We start from the raw sequence: 19062 nt of genomic DNA on the forward strand, positions 1-19062 counted from the left end.
TAAGGAGAGGGAGATGCTAATCTATGATTTTAGACACAGTCTAAAGGAATCTACTGCAACGAAGCCCAACTGACCACAGTTATTTAACATTTTCATTCCCGTTTGGTATCCACTGAACAAAATAGAACAATCTCCTTCAAAATAGATGGGGCGATTATCACCTGGAAAACCACTTCAGCTCCCTCCCAACAAATATCCAAGTCTTTTTGGAGAGACATTTGGGCAGGCCAGCTTTTTCCTCTGAACTGGTATCTAGCTGTTGCCCCCTCAAAATGTGACAAAAGCTGCCAAAACGCTTTTTGCATGCTGTACAAAACACAATTTCGAGAACTAATTAAGGACATGGGCTCTCTCGGAAGAACCTTGTAAGTGATAGTCCCCATTTTGCAGACTGTCACTGAACTGACCAAACATTGCTCAGTAATGTAGCTCTAATGATAAAATGCCCAACTGCTGGACACTTAGCTGTTCTCTGCTTAGATCAGCTCTCCCATCTCCAGAGACTTATGCCATCCGAGAAGTGTTTGGTCAGCTTGTTTCGAAGGACACACAGAGAAAGCCTGCAGTCTCCACAGCCAACTCGAGGGCTTTGCTGAGTGTCCTTCTGCTCAGACATTTCCTTTACCTGCCCGGCCGACCCAGTACCGCTGCACGTCTACCGACATAGATCCAGCAGCACAGCCCAAAGACAGCCTGCTACACAGGAGCAGATTTATGACCCCCTCCCCATGCCCCTGTGCATTAGACCGGACCATGTTCACTAGTCAGCAGCTCTTGAAGCCGGCCCTGCCTTTCAGACTACACCCTGGGCCACTGCAGCCACCTTCAGTACGCAGCACAGCTCGTAGCAACAACTCTGGACCCTATTCCTGTGCTTCTGTGTCAACGCGTATCAGTTCTTATCGCATCTAACTGTGGTCCCAGGACACTGTTCTCACGCTCTTTTGGTTTATGTCTTTAAAGCCAGACAAAATTAGTTCTTTCCTGGGGACAGCCGATGGCAAAGACGAAATGTGCCACCCCCCTCCCAGACGAAGGATGACTGTTTTCTCAGCACCCTTTCTATTTCTAACACTTTTTGATGTTGTTTTACTGGGTAGTTTTTCTGCCCTGTTTCCTCTTCATTTTGTGATCAGGGATTCCGCAGACTCTTTACAGGGAATCTCTGAATATCCCTGAAGAAGCAAAGTTTTAATATTCTAGTAAAAAGAATAAAATTGTTTTGTTACTGTAACAGCAGTGGGTATGGCAGCAGGAAGAATAATTAAGAGGACACATCTCTGACAGCAACGCCTTCGTTCCTCCAGATGCCTTAACCTAACAGGCTGGTGGTGCAGGAACCACCGACTGCTTACACGCTGCCCTACGTGAAGCCACGAGGGCTGACAGGGACAACACACACAGTCCCCGTCCTTGAGACCGCACCACCCCGGGGCCGTCACAGCGGAAGCAGACTAAAAATAAGTCAACGGTGAGACCGCTGCCATGCCAGAGACTGGAAGAGAATCAAATCAAAGGGAAGCAGTCCTGCAGCGGCATTTTAGACCTACGTATTTTCTGACTATTACCAAGGTATCCTGACGCTATAGCAACCGATGCTATGGCTGTCAAGAAGAAAGGGCTTACTCTGGCAGAAGACGCTGAAAATGACTAAAGTCGGGCATTAGGGAAATGGGGAAGGCATCACCTAAATAGCACCGATTACTTCAAAAACAATACTCTCCTTTAACGGTGATTTTTTTTTAAGTTATATTAAAACCCCTCATGAGTAAAGGGGTAATTTAGCAGAACAGGCAGGCTCTCATCAGTAGCTCCTGATGAGTGGATTTTCTATTTTATTCACCCCTTCATTCATCCTGGGGAGAAAGGAGTTTGTCACTGTAATACAGCCTCCATCAAAGCTTTCACAAATCGCACCCCAATCACAACTGGTCCGTTATAATACTGCAAAGAAACATACTGCTCTGTCTACTAAAGCCAGTTTCTTTTGTAAGAAGGGCAATGAAAAGGAAGTTAGTCTCCAATTCCCCCCAACACTAACATAATATCAGTGTTACACGTAAGAATGATTCTGATCCTATTACTTTCACAGTCATTAAGTTCTCCGGCTTCAGTTAAAGCTAAATCAGGACTTCACCTTGTATAGCACCTGTGGGAGGTGTACAAGGATATGTTAAGTACAACTCCAAACTCACGCTTAGAAATAATACTGTGATGGAAAAGTCAGTTTTTTCCCTTACGAACACCACTTTGTGTTATCTTTTGAGTTCACTCTCTGTGATCAGTAAGCGATGCGTGAATCACAGAAGGAAGTCACAGAAGATGTATTTGTGTCATTTTTAAAATGTCCCAGTTTTAAAGGCTTAATGAAATGCCAACCAAAACAATTACTATGGCTGGTTTCACATAAGTGACTTCTTTTTTTCCCCTCCCACTTAGTAGGAAAATAACCTGCCACAATGCAGACATGCAACTATTCAGCTATCCAGCCTAGCCACGACTTTGCCTCACAGCTTCCACTCGGATATACTGAGCAAGTGTACTGCCACGTCTGTGAAATGCTCCAAATCCACCTTCCCCCGGACTGCCTAGTGCTGCAGGCCAGGGAGGTGGTCCCGCTGACAGAGCCACCTTCCCACTGACTGGTTTTCACTGAGGGGTTCACACTGCAGCCACCTCAAGGGGAAGGGGGAAACGGGTGAGCAGGGCAGGCGGGTGGGATGGGCACAAGTGCCTCCCGAGGCAGCGGTGCCAGCTCCTGGCACTGCCCCGAACTCGAGCTCCCACTGCGAGGACAGCAGAGGGCATGATTTTCAGAGTTCACCCGGGATGAAAGGCGTCAACAGAACTGGCTGGACCCAGCTGCAGAGCACAGCTACTCGAACTGCTCTGCAGAATAAAACAACAATTCTCCAGACAAGTTTAACAGGCTGAGGAGTATGTTTGTTCTCTAAAGCATTCTGCGACAGTCTTTTCCTAAGGCATCGATTTGATTGTTTGAGAACAGTCAAACAGATGAAAATTACTCTCCATTTTGCTGAAGTAAAGGTTTTGAGAGCTGCTGCTGACAGGAATCTAGGGGCAGTGATTACCTATGTCTAAGTTCTCCCCTTAAAAAAGTACAAGATTTTTTATTAAATAATATGATGCTGAGACCTAGGTACCTTGTACTCTTACCTATATAACCCAGGTACCTGGAAGACAGCAGGGCTAACAGAGCTTGAATCAAGTTTTCATGAGGAACGGAAAGCAAACAAGCACACATACTTGTGTTACAAAGGAAACCTGCCACTAACGACATCATTCAGGCTTTTTCCACACAGACACCTCCTGAGCGCAACACCTCTGCCCCACAGCAGTGTGATCGATGGCACCTTGTGTGCCCTCCCTCTGGGCACTGCCTCGGATTACTGGGAGCTACCGTCCCTGGTGAACTTTCAGCCTTTCTACAGGCAGGCACTGTTCTGTTTGGGTGGAAGTCATGAAAAGTTACAGTTTTCAGTCAAGCAATATTTTTAAATAACTTTGATCTTGAATCCTGGCTCTCACCCACATAATTAAGACTGACAAGCAGCAAGATATTTTAATGATATTTTCAAGTAACACCCCAAGTTTTCCTAGGAGTGAAATGAGAATAAACGTGCTCCTCAACAGCGGGAAGGAAAGGGATCCATATAAAAGGCTTTTTTTTTTTTTTTTTTAAAAAAGACTATTTTAAAACCAGCTTGCAGATATTCCAATACACTCAGAATACATTGTTTTCAGAAAAGATTTGCCCCATCTCTAACTTCTCGTAGCATGTAAATGTACTGCTCCCATTTATAATACCATGCTCCTTAATATCATCAAGGGAAACGAGCTGGTGCAACATCCTCAGACAACGTTACTCACTGATCCCATGGAGATACGGACAGACACCCATTATCAGACTGCTGGACAGCTTCACTTAGAGAAAAACAACTTTGCTATCATTTAAAAACGAACACAGAGACAAATCAGGCACACGCTCACTGAAGATACTACAACCAGATATATAAAGGATGCCGGCTCTCGAAGAAGTGCAGGAATCAGAGACGAGGTACAGCAGGCAGCACCTGAGCACCAACACTCAAACCTGGCTCTCCGAAATACAGCATTCATCATCTTCAGTTGCTCTTTCAGGTGGTGCCTTAGACGCACACACACGAGAGGAGCTGGGAGTGTTCTGGCATGCTGCGGATGCAAAGGGAAGCCAGCCTCCTGCTCGAACAAAGGGCAAGCGCCACGCTTGGGCTCCACCCCGGCGCTCAGCACCACGTCTCCAAGGGACAGGACAAGCGCTGCCACAGCCTGGCCTGCCCACGCTGCTGGTGGCTGCCCAGCACCAGCTGACTGCAGCATGCTCGCACTGCCGACAGCGTGGAAGCAGAAACAAGGCACACAAACCTGTGCTTTTCTATGTCTCACAGCCACTCCAAGTACACGCGATGTTTTATTGTATGCTGCAGCAAACTGACATGAACAAAGCTGCAGACAGCCAGACCACAGATGGTTCATGCAACTGCCTTTTCTCAACACCAACACCAACACCCTTAGGTCTTTCTTTTCGCAACCTGTGACTTTGTTTTTCAAACAACCAGCAGCAGGAAAACAAGGAAGATCCATGCACTTGTCTACTCAGACTACACCTATTCCCCCTAAAGCACAACAGTAAGCTACCCGACACAGGGATTTCTTCAGTAAGTCGCTGCTCATTAAAAACCCACTGCTGTTAGTTACTAACAGACACATATATACAGATACACAAATATATAGCATCACTTGTTACTTGTCAGCAAAAAAATTCTCAAGCATTATGAACTATTTCAGAAAGGTGTTAACTACAATTTGCTACGTTATTTTTTTACTACAAAAAATGAGGTGAAACGTGAACTTGAGCGAAAAATGAATTACATAACAGCATTCTGTTTACACAAGTAAGCATTGCAATACATTGTGAATCTTGAGGATATAAAAGCAACCCTTTAATATTTTGCAATTTTAAAACTCAATTTCTTAACCCATGGAAAAGCAATAACACACTTAGAAATTAGTGCCTAATGGTATTAAAGGCAAACTAGTTTGTAAACAGGACAGTAGAGGGGCTACAGTTGTAGTAATGTTCCAAAAATATTTTACCGTACATTATGCTTCACATTCTGCAATAATAGGACAAGAGTTTTTCTTCTCCCTGCTGCTGCTAAAGGACCCACTAACGTGGCAGATCTGAATGAACAAATATTTTGTCCTTAATACCTACAGCCCCTTGAATTACGGCACATGGAAGAACAGTTTGATTTTTGTAATTACAATGATAAAAAATTATACATTTTAAATACATTAAAAAAATTAGAAACCTTAGAAGTATGCAATTATACCTGGAATCTTAAGTAAAGGAAAGAGCTTTATGGAATGAAATAAGGTTGCTATTTCTGAGTTTACAGCAACCGCTGGACCTAAAACTGCATAGAGCATTTGGACTGGTCACGAGGCCTTTGTCTTTTCTAAGGCGATAGGGGCGGAAACTTTACAGATACACAAAGCAGAAGTATGGTAATAGGATGAAAACAAGCAGTTATGCATCAGTTCAGCCGATTCTCTAATATATTTCTACATATTATATAATAAATACTTTCTGCTTAAGCAGATGATACTTTCCTCTGTTACGGCCCTTTTTCACTAAAAATCACTGCTGGAACCTCAGCACAACATTCACATAATTACAAGCCTTTTATTATCCGTTCATAAAATGCTAGCCTTAAACAAATCAAAAGTGATGCTCAGTTCAAGAACATGAATGTCCGTTTTTGTTTAAGAGCATAAACGTCCAGCTTCCCTCAGAGGTTCAGTCACAATAAAGCACTACAGGATTACATTTGCTAACATGCCGGTTATACAGAAAAAATGCACTGTATTTAGTCTTATCTGTTTATTTATTTATTAAATTGAGAAACATAGTTTATATTGCCAAAGCCTCAATAAAGCCTTTTAAGCTTGAGCATCTTACCATCGAGGCAAAGCCAACAAGTACCCCGGGTGCCTCCTGTGCACCTGCAATGCAGATCAAAACGGGCAATTCCACCCTCCAGGCCGCCTCAGCGTCTGGGCTTTCATTTACCTTCAGGGGCTCGGCTCTGCCCAATTTTGCTGCCAAGCTCACACCCCGCTGCTGTCACCCACGGAGGCAGGGCCCCTCCTTCCTCCCCTGTCCCACCCCAGGTCCCCGGTGGGAGAGCCTCCCCGCAGCTGGCAGCTCTCCATCTCTGAAGGCGCGCCGCATTTCTTCGCTGCCAGCCCCACGGACGACAGGCGTTCCCTCGGGAGGAACCCGCTCGTCTCAGCCCAGGATTGCTCCCCACCCGCCAAGCCCACGCACCTGCTCCTGCCTTACCAGGAAAAGGGCAGCGCCGGAGGCTGCGAAGCAAAACCCCTTGCCCGGGGCGGGGGGCGGCAGCCACGGCGGGGCCGAGCTGCGTTTTCCAGACAGCGCCACCAGGGAGGGACGGAGGGAGGGAGGGAGGCGACTCCCCGGGGCGGGGGGCACCCGGACGGAGGTCCCCGGCCAGCAGAGCCGGGGGGCGGTAAGGAGCCGGCAGCCGCCTGCCTCCTCCGCTCAGGAGCACGAAGCGGAGCCGCCCAGCCCCCGGCCAACTCCCCCTGCCTCACAGCGCCCGGCCCGGCCCCCTCACGCCGCCGCTCCTCACCTCACCGGGGCCGCCGCCGTCCCCGCCCCGGAGCCGCCTCCTCACAAAGGCCGGGGGGGGGGGGGGCGCTCCCCTCAGCCCCTCACGACGGCGGGGGGGGGACGCGGAGCCGTTAGGGCCGTTAGGGCCGCATCCCCTCAGCCACAGCCCCGCCACCCGCCCACCGCCGGCCGCCCCTCACCTGCCTTCGGCCCCTCCGCGGCCGGCAGCGCGCAGCCCTCAGCCGCGCCTCATGGCGCCCGCCGGAGCCCAGCGCCCCGCGGGGCCGGCGCTCACCGGCGGCGGGGGGGGGGGGGGGGGGGACGGGACACGGACGGGGCCGGGGGCGTCGGCGCAGGCGCAGGTGCGGTTGCGGCAGCCCGGCCCGTCGCTATGGCAACGGGGAGGGGGGGGCAGCGCGGCGCGGCGGCCGTTGCCGCGTTCCCGCCCACGGGGGGGGGGGGGGGAGCGCGCGCCTGGGCCGCGCGCCGAGGAGCGGGAGGCGCGCGCGGGGGGCGGGAAGCGCGCGGCGGCTGCAGGGGGCTCGCGCGTGGCTGCAGCGGGGCGCGCGTGCACGGGCGCGTGTGCAGGCTGCGGGCGGGAGCGGGGCCGGCTGTGCTGCAGCACGGTGACAGCGCGCGCGGGGGAACGAAGGAGAGCAGCCGAATTCGGGGGATTTTTGTGTGCTGTGTCGTGTCGGCACCTGTGCCCGCGTGCCCAAGTAGCTCCCGGCGGCCACACGTGCGTGCGTTTTGCTGCAGGACATCCGAAACGTGCACAGCTGCATCAGGACCGCTGCATGGGCATGCTGCTAGGGGTGGCTCTGCGCTCCGTGCCCACCTCTGCGCGTGCACCGTGTTTCTGCGCTGCTCTCTGCACCGACACACGCACGTGAGCTGCACTCACACCAGCTGGGCAGGTCCTGGGTGTCTGTGCTGTGCGTCTGTGTTGGCTGCACGAAGCCACGTGAGATGAGGCCAAGTAACATCACCATATTTCTGTCTGCTCACACAAGTTACGTGAGCACCGGCAGACGCCCGGAACCCCCCGCACCCAACAAACGCAGTGAGGTTGGGGCAGTCGGGGACTTGGCCATCCCCAGGACATTGCCCCTGGGAACACACGGGGAGAGCTGAAGCTTTGCATTGCACGCAGATTGTGGCTTTTTTGTGTTTGTAACAGAAAGAAATACTTCATTACAGGGGACTTCAGGACGAAGACGTAGAAACTTGATAATGTTCTAAGGAAAAAGAAGCATACCCAACACAGGTTGGGTATATTTCAATATATATATTTCAAGACTTACCGCAAACCAAACAGCACGAAGCAGCAAGCTGGTGGATCTATGAGCCCTTCAGTGGTTCAGCTGCTCGTGAGCAAAATGGAGGATGATCTGTGTGTGCTTTGCGCCGTGCGGCTCCTGGAGCTGGGGGAAATGCAGAACAACATCGCCTAGAGGGAAATATTTTTCAGAAGGCTTATTAGTTCTTAGTTAGCAAAACTAAAACCAAAAGCAAAGGATAAGTTTTAAACGGATAAGCTTTAAGTGGGAATCTAGGAGTGAAACGACGAGCAGAGAGGAGGCTGTGCAGACAGGCTGGCAAGGTCAGACAGAGCTGGAGAACAAGCCCTCTCCCGCCCATGGTTCTCCTTCCATTTTATCTCAGATCCATCCAGCTTTTTATATAAAACAGGCCGTAACAGGGTGGACTCTTAATTTAGGATCCCGTTAGGTGATGAAGGAATGGTCTGAGGAGCTGATTCACTTAGGACTCGTGCCAAAAGAGAAATGCATTTGCTGTTTGACTCATCCTGGCAGGGAAGGCGGGAGGATGTTAAATTCAATATGGGTCCCTAATAACCTAACGCAGATGAAGGAACCCCCCAGCTGTGTTGCTGGACAGAAACTGCTTTTTATGAACTGCCCTTGGGAGTGTGACGTTCAGCCAAGAGAAAGAGACGCCTGCAACCCGACAGTGTGTTGGAAACAAAAGGACAAAAGCACATCCATTTAGAAACGAACTAGAAATAGTGCTTAACAGTGCCATTTTTTCAGCATGCCCCCTGGTTTCTCTGAAGTTTTCAGTTCTGTGAGGTTTCAGCCTGCAAACGTCACCCCGATTTGTGGCTCCGCTTCAGCAGCTGCATCGGCTGCCCCTCGCCAGGTGAGCGGCACGCTGAGCTGCTCCACTTCCGTGTTCAAAACGGGAGTATCTTGGTCATGTAGGGTGCTTGGTAATCATGTGCCATGAATATCTGCAGAGCTTTTTTAAAGTTCTGAAAAGGGGGGTGCTGATTAGTACAGCTAATTGTCCTCAGTGGCTCCTCGTTGCAGAAGGGGAGGAAGTTCAGGCCCTGACCACAACTCTTGGCCAAGGGTTTTGTCCCCGAAATGCAAATCACCAGTCCAGCAAAGGGTAAATGCAGGCCCTTGAGATAGGAGTGCCCTCCAGTAAAATCTCAATCAGGGATCACCAACAGCTGTGACTTGCTGTGCAGCAGTCCTCCAGGCCCTACCTGCGCTGCCTGTGGCCATGCCTGTTGTCTAATTGTCAGTGCTTCCCAGTTACAGCTTCCTCTGAAAAACGCAGGCGCCCTTTCAAAGATGGGCCCTAAGCAACCACCCCAGGGTCAGATGAGGAAACTGAGATAAATCCCAGATCTGACTCCCATGATTTGACCGGATCAGGAAGAAAATCCAGCAAGCAGCCACCCGATCTGAGGACCTCCAAGTCCTGGCTGTCGGTTCAAAGACCTCTGTCCCTTCATGGCTTATTCAACCATACAGTCAGGCTCTGCAGAGCGGGGAACTCCCTGCAGCGGTGGATTTGCCTGGATCTGAAGGGATGCAAACATCTGCACAGACTGCCAGTACCCTGCTGCTAAGCTCAGGTTGGCCAGTCTGCCTGGGAGCAGCTGGAGAACCGCCCTGATCCCACACCACGCAGCCCTGCGTGCCCTCTGGGGGCTGGCCGGGCCGTGCTGGAAGCATCTCCAAAGTTTATATATAGAAATAAACCAAGCGGCTGCAAAGCCTGAGCAGGCAGTGTAACGCCCATGCAGGCAGGAGGCTCCCAGCAGTGCTGGGTAAGGACGAGTGGAAATCTCTGTGTACTTGGCGGAGGGGCCATGTGCATGTTAAAAGGTCCAAGCTAATTAGTTAATGGGAGACGAGTGTAGGAAGATGTCAGGGAGAGGTGGGGGCAAGGCTGATGCTGTCCTGTACCTGTCTCAGACGATCTGCCTCCTACCCCATGCTTTCTGTAGTCTTGGGTTTGCTCTCCAGGCCTTCCTAGGAGCAGGGACAGAGATTTTCCAGGACCTTACAGGCAGTGTATCTTCTCCCTGTTGCTGGCTATTTGTTTTTTAAGGTGCCTCTCTCTCCTTATTTTCTGTGACTTGCTTTTTTAAAGAGCACAAATTTCAAGGACAGGAGACAGCAGCAGGCTGCAGGGCTGGAAGCAGAAGGGGTTCGTCACCTCTCCTGGGATGCTGCATGTGGATGTTGTTTCACTTTGCCATGCATCTGTGACACCAGCACACACTGCTGGCCGGGTTTTGCTTCTGGTGATGCAGATCTAAATCCAGACTCCTCCACTCCCTAAAGCCAAAGGCGTTACCGTTAACTAGATCAGTGTGGCTGAGACGAGAAGCTGGGATTAGCTTCACATTCACCCCGCTGGAAAGGAGACGGTGCCGGAGCAGCTGCCACCCCCTGCATGCAGGCAGCCTGCAGGTTGCATGAGTCCTCTCCTCTTGGCAGCAGCGCGATGCTGGGAGCGGGACGAGGGAAGAAAATCGTGCAGAGCCTCTCCCAGAGCTTGGGGCAGAGAAGGGAACAACAGCTGGGATGAAATTCAACCAAAATGTTAAAATCTGAAGGGTGATGCGATCCCTTACAAATCCAAAGGGAAGACCCCAAAAATCAGAACCAAATGTACATAAGTGCGTGTAAGAGATACGCGTATACTAGTCCTCATTTAGTACCTCTGCCATCAGACATCCTATTGGGGAAGCATCAGTTAAAATACCCCAGTTGTGGCAGTGACACCGGCCAGGCCGGCGTTCCTCCCACAGCGCTGTGCTGGCGCGTTGCCTTCGGTCCATCCGCTGCATCTTACCAACAGCATCTAAGATAATTAGCAGTCATCAGACGAGATCTGATCTTTAACAAAATTAAGATTAAGAGAAGGAGAGGAAGACTTACTGAATGGCAGGAAAAGTCGGTGTCAGGGAGCGACAACAGTTCCTTTTATTGTCCTCTGGAAAACAGTGCCATTACCAAGGATTTATTTACAGCAGTTGAAAGAAATAAGGGAGGTGCTGCCAGCTCCTTAAGGCAGAGACTGGTTTTAGTTATTGTTGTTTTACCTTTGTTTCCACAACACTTAGGCCAGTGGGGTTCCTGGTGCAAGAGGAAGCCTCCTGCTGCAAAACAAATAGCATCTGATGACAGGGGCTGAGATGGAGGCTCAGGCATCTACTGAGGAACAGAACTGGAGAAAGCGGGTCAGGATCCAGGAGGTGCCTGATCCGGGGCTGGAGGATGGGAGCAGGCTGCCGTGAGACGCATGCATGCCTCTGTGCACGGAGGGAGGCACAACACCGAGATCCTTCTTGCAACTTTGCTGCAGCATGGCTCGCTGTTGGTGAAAGAGTGCTGAGCACAGCGTGGTCATCAGCCGGCTCCCAGAGGCAGCACACCGGCCCCCGCTGCCTTAAGCAGTCCTTTGCTCTATAGTGGGATGCTCAGGAGCATCCCTGTTTGTTTTTAGTACATGAGCATCATCTCCAAATAGATCTGCCTGGCCTTGCTCTAGAAGTACACGCAGGCAGTTCCCTGTAGCAGCAGGCAGCCAGAAGGGCTTTGCATCCTTGATATCTATCGTACATTCACCAGAAAGCTAATTTAGTGCAAGCTGCCCTTATCTCATCCATTAAATGTGCAAGTGAATTGACCAGCTCCCTGATTGTAAAACATTGCTATAATTGCTGCCTAGGAGAAGGCAGCAGACCCTTGCTGGATCAGCTCCCTTATCTGCACTTTACCAAGCACACACTTAGAAAATCTGTTATTTTTCAGTGCTAATTCATGGGGTGGATGTTAGCCAGAATTCTGTGATTGTACAAATCCTAACAATCTCAAAAGCAGTCCCCACCTTTCAATTATATGGGCCTTTCCCAGGGACGTGGGGAGCAAGGGTTCCCATTTCAATTAGAAATGGTGTGATTAGGGCCCAGAACAGCTTTCAAAAAGCTCTTCAACTACGCAGCTGAGCTTAGACAATCTGTCCACAAATGACAAAGGACAAATTGTGAATACTTTGTAAGTAAAAGAAGACCAAACTTTTTTTTTTTTTTTTTCTAGGGCAAACGATGACCTGTGCCATCTGCATTTTTGTTTCTAAGGCTTTTCCAAAAATAATAAATAAATAAATAAAATAAAATCTATTCTAAGTGCACAAGCAATCACTGACAGATTTATGTATGTATGCCCAGGCTCTGCCTACTGGGTTCTATCACATATCAGCAGGATAAAGGCCAGTGACCTCTATGTTCAGGGAGCAAAATACAGACAGAGAACCTTGTCCGTTTTGTCCAACCCGCTAGATGTGCTGTAGCTATTACCATGCATTAACTCTCATCACATACATTTACACACAGACCGTGATTGCTTCCTTTCAGGTCAGTGATAAAGCGGCTTTGGAGAAGCAGATTTGCAGTGGGAGATGTACCCTTGGGCCAAAGAATCGTTAAATCATCAGCATCAAGAAACCTACTGCAATGCGACTTGACAGCTGTACGGTGCTAGGCCGGGGCTGTGTTTACTCTAGACTTTTTGCCCGGGCTTACACTGAGCTTTTTTTCTTTCCTCTGAGTAATTTCCCATCATTGCTACCACATGGGTTCATTTCCATGGCAGAGGAAGAGACGAGTCACTGAAGCTGTCGATAGCTGAATCGGTACCATCATCTCAGCAGGTCCCGGGGTCAGCGGGCTGATGCCTCCCCCAGCGAGGCAGGCAGGCAGGTGGACAGCTCCAGATCCTGGCTGTACCCGAGAGCAAAGTCAAGCACAGAAGAAAGTGCTAGCCCAAACAACTGCAGGAGGTCCAGAAACTCCTCCCGCAACCACTCTCTGTGCTTCATAATCCTGCTGAATGCTTTGTGTCCCACTGAATCACCCACTGGCTCCACGCACAGTCCCACAGCCAGCCCAAGGTCAGGCTTGTCTTGCACACAGCCAGCCCGCTGCTGCCACAGTTCCCCCTTGCCTCCTCTTAATAAGCAAATGCCCACCTTGAAGAGCTTTAAGCCTTGTTGGACAAAGGGTGGGAGGAATACGGCATTCGTTTTTGCAGATGGGAGATTCAAGGCATGGAAATATTAAATAACCTGCCAGAGCACACTGGGAAGCTGAGCTACATTGCCTGAGGGCTCGCCTCACATTTTGAGAGAGATGATCTCTATTCCCATGAACGAAACAGGCTTACTGTTAGCTAGGGAAGTACAGATGCCTATAATCTGGTTTGCAAAGAAAATGGGTTTAAATGATCAGGAAACAGCACAAAGATCTGAGCTTGCTTTGGGAACCTAAACCAGGTACTGGCCTAGAGGTGCAGCATCCTGCTTCCGCACAATTCCTGTCTGTGGTCTCCAGGTGAGGAAAAATGAAGGGATTTTGTTTTATCTTCCCTGACGGTGAATGGTAATGACCTGCAAATTGGTGTCATGTATAGTTTTCATTTGTTTGTTTGTTTGTTTTCCAGGCTGTAAGACAATTAGGCCTGTTCCGCAGTTATAGTTTTGCTCCTTGCATTTGGGAGGGTTTTGTGCTTGCTGCTGGGCAGCACTGTGTGTCTGGGAGTTGTAAAGATGTCTGTGGTTTTACGGCTACACTTTTACAAACCTCAGGTTTGTATTTTTATTATGATTGCTGCTGTGAAGACATTTTAAAAATACTGTGTTTCTCTTTGCTGATGTTCCTCTTGATGTTTCAGGGAGTTGGGAGGTACTGGCAAAACATGCCAGGTTAGCCAGGAGGAACTCCTTCACCCCAAATCCTACCTTTACTAAACTGGGGAGGCACAGGATGTTTTCATTCATTAACGTCCTGTTAATAATTATTTATATTAGCACATTTCAGCAATTAACATAAATTATCATTATTAAACCACAATACATTTATTATCTTAACATAAATTAACATAAATTAACATGCTAGTGTGAAGCAGTATCAGAACAGAGCACCGTATGGGATGTTGTTAGCAGCCCAAGATAGTGCCATTTTCCCCCAGCCTTCCTTTTTGCTCATCCAAACCTTACGTAAGTACTCCTTTCTTGGGGGTAATGGACAAAGTGCACAGGCATTTAACTGTCACTGTTTCAAACCTGTTTTCAGACTGGCAGGGTTGTGTTTCGGCCTGATTAAGCAAATTATATGCAAAGAGGAAATCTCTCCATCCCTTCCCTCTTACCTGAGGTTAATGGTAACACTGAGATGCAGAGATGCACTGGCATTTGGCTGCTGTAGAGCTGCATCAATTGTCTCTTGTGACCAGTCAGGGGAACTCTGAAACCTCATCATCCCGCCTTGAAGATACAGAATTGTTTCCATTAGCTTGCTTGCTGAAAAGACCAAAAAGGCACGTAGGAACCTGCAGAAATGAAACGTGTGGTCAGTGTTGGCTCACATCTTTCTATTGTGTTTGGTTTCAAAGGGCTCCAGAGAACCTGGCAACTATTAAGGAGTTAGTGATATAGCTGTAAATTACATGGCAGTGTTCTGAAAAGAGCCAGTTTGCAGTATTTGGTAAGAAGAAAGTTAAACTGCATTTACTGTATAAGCTGTTGCAAACACTCAGCCCTTCTGATCGATAGGATGAGGATGGGAACAGCTTAAGATAGGATATTTTTAGATGCTGGGAGTAATCCTGTATTATTTATTATCAGAGATGGTTTGGTCCAGCCAATGATAATGACAGTGCTGCAGTCGCTGAGTCTCAGCCTTAAATAAAGTATTCATGGATGCCATTAAAACGCTGCTGCTCACGTCCTCAGCAGATTTTGCAGGGATGAACTCTGAGATAATGCTGGGAGGAAAGGCTGCGTGAGCAAGTGGCAGGAACCCCTAGGGGGTCCAGAGTACTGATTTTCCATCTGGCCCTACCGCTGCTTTGTGACCTTTAGCGAGGCAGATCCCTTCTCTCCGCACACCTCCTGCCTGGCCGGGACTGGCAGTGGCTGTGCAAGCCTGCAGCACCTGGAGTAACAGGACCGAGGTGTTGGTAGAGGCTTCGTGGCATCAGAGGGATGCCAGCAGTAGATTACCACCAGCTTGAATCACTGCATGAACACAAAGCTGCTCTGTCAGGCACAAGGCTGTGCCCTGGCCACCCCTTTTCTGGCCTTGCTGTGAAAACCCTGCTGGTGGCAGATCTGCCCCTGCTGCAGGTTCCTCCGGGGGCCTCCACGCACGGCCAGGGCACAAACAGAGCTGGGCTCCAGGGAACGTTTCTGAACAAAACTACACGAGATAGAAGGCTTTGTATTTTGTTTTGTGTTTTTCCATACAGGGTATGGTGGTTTGGCATCTGTCAAGCGAACAGATTAAGAACAGATGGGGAGAGATGTGAAACCCCATTGATCTCTGAGGGATTATTTCAGAAACGCAGAGCACAAGCGCATGCTGGATTCCGGCCCCTGCTCTCGCGTCCTTCCTGCAGGGACTGCCCGAAATGGGTTTCATGCTGCTGGGGAGTTCCTCCGCTCCCGTGCCTCGGGCACCTCCGATCTCTTGTCCCTCTCCTGCAGTTGCCCCTTCCAGCCTGCAACATCTCGTGTCTTACAGGGGATGTCCGGGGGGAACTGCTCGGGGAGAAGGGCTGCACCCTGCCCTGCACTCCCAGCCTGAAGGCACAGACACCCTGACACCCCTCCTTTGTCCATGCTGCGTGCTGCATCAGCCGGCTTGTAGCTTCATTTCACAGCTGGATTATTGTCCATCTTTAAAACAAGTCAGGTTGCAAACTCCACATAACGTTCCTACTCCAATGCTGTCTGCAGCCCGGGTATCACCACATGCATTTTTTGCTTGCAGCCAGCAGAGGACACTTGCTTTCTTTGCAAAGAGTTTGCCCTCCACTTGGATGCAAGAAGGCAAAAGATGCAGAGCTTGGCCACATGTGGGCACTGGAACAGCAAGAGATGGGCCCGTCCCAGGCTGCCTTCCAGCCCCAGGGCTCTGGTGGTGCCTTTTTCCTTTAGCCTTTCATGAGAAGTTTGAGATGTGCCTGCAGCAGGCTGTGAACCAGGCGGGCTGGCTGTGCTGTGCTCCCCCAGGTGAGGCATTACCGGGCTTCGTGTCGCTGTGCCTGACTCCCTGGGTGGCAGGAGGACCTGTGGGGGAGCACTCAGCAGCGTGGATGCTCGTCGCAGTGCCGATCTGAGTGCAAAATGCAAAGCTTTGGCAAATGCTCTGTTACTGAGCTCTCTGTTACATGGCTGTGCAACCAAACGAGCTTCCATCGGGATCAGATGCGTAACTGTAGACACGGAGCGTCTGGGGTTCAGACAGCTCAAAAGACTGTATCAGAGCCAAGCCAGGACTAACCCCTGACCTCTGCAGCCTGCTGGCTGCTCTGTCGGCCTGGAGGAACGTTAAAGTTCCCCAGTATTCAGCTGTGCACCCCTAGGGAGTGCTGGACGAGCCGGGGTTGCAGCCCACAGCCCCACGGCTGCGAAGGCAGGTCCCAGCAGTTCTGGGGCAGTGAACTGCTGGGGTGAGAGGTACTGGGGCTCCCAGGTGCCCGGAGCAGCTCAGCCCTCTTGGAAGAAACCTCCCTCCCGTACACGGCCCACAGCTCTGAGCCAGGCTTGAATGCAGGACAGCAAAGACCCCCATGTGGCAAATGGCTAAGCCCACAGACTGCCCCTGTCCCTTCAGGGGCTGAGCTGGTGAGCAAGGGAGTTCCTTCTCTGGGGAGAAGGAGCTCAATAAGGCTGCTTTTGTTTACACTCTTGTTTTCTAATCGTGGGCAACTTTTCGTTTAAGGGTTGCTACTGGCTTTCCCCACCTCATGCGGAACACTCACGTGTTTTAACTCTGGTGATTTATGGGAAGAGAACCAACAAAAGAAGGAAGAGCACAAGTGAAATCTCAGCAGAAAGCCCAGGAGGTGTGGGCCACGTTTGACAAACACTGCACTCACTGTGCTGTGTAAAACCGACACAGTCCTATCTAACCAGTAACCACGTGTCTTTAAATCATCTTTAAATCACAGCAGAAAAGCGAGGGAGAGGAGATGTACAGGCAGACCTTGGGTCCACACCAATCAACTGAAAAGCTTTGCCCGGTGAAGCCTGACCCTGCTCTGGCCATACAAGTCCCACACTGTGCTTTAAAGATTTGCTAGCTAGGATTAAGCAGCTTTCTGGTCCCTTTCTGGTCACATCAGCTAGACGTACCAAGCCTTCCCAGTCCATTAACAAAAAGAGCTGGCAGGCCTAGATTTGATGGCTGTCTAAACAATATGAAGAGGTGGTGATTTGCTGGCTATGTGTAAAAACAGGCAGCAAATCAGCTGGCAACATGCGCTGGATTGAAATTAAATCAAAGCAAAAGGCAGATGACTTTGAATGGGCTCCAAAGGTCACAGAGAAACAAGCACAAAACGATACGGTTCACTGGAAAACAGAGCAAGCAGAAGGAGCACCGCATCTTCTTGGCACTGGGAGCTGCTGGCATCTATTTGCAACAAATGTATTTCTGAGTTAAAAAAAAAAAATTTATCTGGAGGGAGGCTGGAGGCATAAAAAGACAATTAACTGGTACAGAGAAGGCTGCCGTGGCACTGCGGAGAGCAGGCAGAAACCACGGTGCTGGGAAGGGCTGAGCGCACAGCGGGGTTGTGATGCCGTGGGGATGGTGGTGGTGGTCACGGGCTCCAACGGTGGCCGTGCGATGGGCACTCCGAGGGGCCGGCTGCGGGGCCGTTACTGTGCCCCACCTGTGCTCCACGCTGTCCCAAGCATTCCTCGCTCGCTGGGAAGGGCCTCCTTCACGCCATATGGGCTGCTCGGGTTGATGGCTAATGGGTAATTGAACGTGTAAATGCAATTAACACAGAAGAAACGTCTCCAGCACTAGAACACTGAGGCCAATGGTCCCATGCACAAGGCGAGATGTAACCAGCAATGAGAAAGAACCAAACAAGAGACTTTGCACCGAGGACACAAAATAACCGTGCACCAAAGTCAGTGCCAGGAGCACCCTCAGGGCAGTGCAAGGAACAGACAGTTCAGCCTGACCACGGTGGGATGTCTAAGCAGGAGAATGTGAGTGTCATTTGGTACTTTCCTTATCACAGGGCCTGCTCATCTATGCTAAGGTATGGTCCATGCAGTACCATTGAAACACAAGTCAAAAATTTTCATCACTTGGCACTTGGGTGCACAGCATTACGTTCTCTCTGCAGCTTGGGGCAGGCAGCAAGTACTTTTTGTATACCTGGATGTTCTAGCAAATATAAAACAGGCAGGAAAAGCGCAAATGTCCCCTTCTCTCTTGGCTGTTAGCAAGGGCAGACTCTAACTCCCCTAGTAGCTCCTACACAAGGTGTTTCCTCAGTACGGAGTGCATGCGTTCCCATGCGTGCCCCTTGCCATGAGGCCGTGAGGGATACACAAGCTTCATCCGAGGGAGGGATCGCCTCAGTGCTGTCTGTCTGGGTGGAGGAGCGGGTGGTGGTGATGCCACTTCCAGTTCCTAGCAGGAATCTGGATGTGTCTGTGCTGGGAAATTGCAAAACACTACGTTGTACTAATTAACGCCAAACAGGAGGGCTTTGAATATACATCATCAGAATAACCTTTAGCAAACCCCAGATTCCTTCCTTCCACGGCTATCTCATAAAAAACATTCATATTTATTACGTGGTAATGGAAACACACCTCAAGAGCACACTGTCCAGCACAAGCATAATGCTGAGTTAGGCTTAAATTGTCTAACGTGCACAGAAGGAAACACCGCTCTGTTCATTCATGCTTCAGGAGTGCTATTTTCACCACTGGCAGCTCCTGCTGCACTAACTAAAATACTTCTGATCCAGTCCAACAAGTTTTTTTCCAGGTTTGCCTCTCCACAGCGAAACCACAGATCGTGCTATATGGAAAGCTCTGAGCCTCGAGAAGTGTAGAGTTACTGTAGGTTGCAGCGGTTGGATTTGATCCTAAAACAATGAAACCGAATGTGAAAAAGACACAGATGGCTGTCGCCTCTGTGCCATTTGGAGTGGTTTTTGGTTTCCAGCCAGTCAGCCCCATGCCACAGTTATGCAAATAAAGGCAGCAGAGTTCGGTGC

At 49.8% G+C, this 19062-nt stretch overlaps 1 protein-coding gene across 10 annotated transcripts in view; it reads right to left on the reverse strand.

Annotated features, from left to right (window-relative positions):
- Window positions 1-19062, reverse strand: part of CCDC92 (coiled-coil domain containing 92) — a 114968-nt gene that overhangs the window by 11035 nt on the left and 84871 nt on the right. For 3 of the 10 annotated variants that reach the window (XM_066979251.1, XM_066979249.1, XM_066979252.1), the window contains 2 exons: window positions 14179-14358; window positions 8008-8153 (listed from right to left, as the gene is read on the reverse strand). The gene's annotated coding sequence lies outside the window, so the exon portion shown is untranslated. Of the gene's footprint in view, window positions 1-6025; window positions 6183-6409; window positions 6689-6903; window positions 7043-8007; window positions 8154-14178; window positions 14359-19062 lie in introns of those variants that run through there. The other 7 variants (XM_013173383.3, XM_013173381.3, XM_066979253.1 and 4 more) reach the window with 6 other exon arrangements.

Source organism: Anser cygnoides, chromosome 17 (assembly GCF_040182565.1).
Source record: "Anser cygnoides isolate HZ-2024a breed goose chromosome 17, Taihu_goose_T2T_genome, whole genome shotgun sequence".
Classification (NCBI taxonomy): Eukaryota; Metazoa; Chordata; class Aves; order Anseriformes; family Anatidae; genus Anser; species Anser cygnoides.